We start from the raw sequence: 2193 nt of genomic DNA on the forward strand, positions 1-2193 counted from the left end.
ACAGTATTTTTACAGTCTTTATTTTACAGTTAAAATAAATGTTTATCAAATAGTTTAATGTTACAACTAATCGTTGGTCCCTTTAAAGTTGTAAATATGAATCATAATAATAGATTGTAGCTTTCAGTCTGTAGATTTGTTTTATCTTCTTTTATTTTTAAAGAAAGCACATTCCCAAATAATTAAAATACATACTCTTAATGAAATAAACTTGTATTTCTGTTTTAACCTGACGTTTTGATCCAAAGTGTTGAACAAAACCTCTTTTTCCATCATCTTTATTTGAGTTTTTCATTGCTTTCTTCAGCCTGACATTTGTTTTTACAACACAGACAAAGCAGAGGGCATCATTATTAATAAAATATCCTACTTTTTCACAACTGGAAGCTAGAAATTAAACATTTAAATTATTGCTTCAACCCCAGTAATTAAAGTGAATGTATGTGCATGTGTAAATTAAGTCGCTAATGCTCGGTTTGCTCCTCTTGTGTGCGTGTGTGCTGCTGTGGAGAGTTCAGAAGTGTGCACTTAAGTGATGTCATGGAGTGTGTTTTGTCCCTGACCTGACCCTTGCGGGGTGGCAGATGTCACAGCATGACATAAAGGAGAATGTGGAGCCGGAGGCTCACAGTCTGCACTACAGCTCCTCGGCTTGATTCAGTTTAAAAACCTTTAAGTGTTACAGCGTTCCCACGGGTCCTTGAAATCCTTGAAAGTTTGTGAAAACAGCCAAAAATTACACTTGTCCTTGAAAGTCCTTGAATGCTTTTTGGGGATTGAAGTTCTCTATTCACCGACAGATTTTCATCCTCCGGAAAAAAAAATACAAAAACAAAAAAAACTTACATTTGTTGCAGTGGATAAGTCAGGATTACAGTAACCTGACGTGACTTTCAACAACTAACGTGAGCCATAGTCATAGTTTTACCCAATCAGAGCAGAGTAGGGCGGGTCTTTCTTTCTGAGCCCAGATGAGAGCACCACAACTCCTCCTGTCCTCACTGAGCATCTGGACATGTTGGCTAGGGGTGCAACAATACATGTACCTGTATCGAACCGTATTGAACAGTGCTTTAGGTTCAATACACACTTGTATCGAACAATACAGATTTTTAAAATTTACTTTATCAACTTGTCTTCTGAAGATGCTCTGTGTTAAAGGATCAGTGGATCTGTGTTCGACTACTCCACCTAGGCTGCATTTTTGAGCGCGGATCCACCGAGAAACCTGTGGTTTCAGCAACGTTTAATTTAAAAACTGTACTTTTGAGGTTAAACAAATGTTCATAATTAATTTAAATAAATTACAAGTTAAAAGGGGCATGGACATTTCCCGTGAGACTAAAGTATTGAACCGAATCGTGAATTTTCTGTATCGTTGCACCCGTAATGTTCACATCCCCTCCTCCCAAACTGAGCTGCTGAACCTCCCAGGACATAATTACATGTCCCTATTCTGTGGATATGAATGTAGGGTAAACATTTAATCCACTTTGGTTCATTTATTCAGACTCAACAACATGTTCAGTTTTTCATTGAATTTACATATTAAACCTGTGTATTGATAACAATCTGCGGTAACAGTAGGTAAGTCGCATTTGGTTCTTGAATGTGGGGAAATTGGTACTGGAAAGTCCTTGAAAGGTTCTTGAATTTGATGCCAACCAAGGTGTGGGAACCCTGTTTGTTGCAGCCCTAGTTTTCAGTATTTAAACCACCACATGTTTGCACGGCTTATTTTATTTTACCTTCCACCACTTATAGTGGGATTGAATAGGCAGAATATTTCAAAAAGATTTCAATAAATCAATCTAAATATAGTTTATATTTACTTTACTTACTATTTTCTTGTTGTCAAGCCAACATCCTACAATTTTATACAAATTCATCTTAACTTTTATAAATCGTTAAGATTTTTTTTCTGAGACGCACATTTAGGAACATGCAACTTTCTGACAGCTATTCTATGTTAAAAATGCAAAATTCAAGTCAAGAGTTTGAAAAGAATTAGTTTGATCTGAAGATGCTGGTGTCACTTGTAAAAATATTGTAGTAGTTAAATAGTACCATTAAATAATACAGATCCATGTGGAACTTCATATTGAAAAATTAGGTGCACATTAGTGTGTGTGTGTGTGTGTGTGTGTGTGTGTGTGTGTGTGTGTGTGTGTGTGTGTGTGTGTGTGTGTGTGT

The 2193-nt window shown here is 36.3% G+C and overlaps 1 protein-coding gene across 1 annotated transcript in view; it reads left to right on the forward strand.

Annotated features, from left to right (window-relative positions):
* xpa (xeroderma pigmentosum, complementation group A) overlaps positions 1-2193 on the forward strand; it is a 6427-nt gene that overhangs the window by 3344 nt on the left and 890 nt on the right. The gene's annotated exons all lie outside the window — the stretch shown is intronic.

This window comes from Austrofundulus limnaeus, unplaced genomic scaffold (assembly GCF_001266775.1).
Source record: "Austrofundulus limnaeus strain Quisiro unplaced genomic scaffold, Austrofundulus_limnaeus-1.0 Scaffold372, whole genome shotgun sequence".
In the NCBI taxonomy this organism is placed as follows: Eukaryota; Metazoa; Chordata; class Actinopteri; order Cyprinodontiformes; family Rivulidae; genus Austrofundulus; species Austrofundulus limnaeus.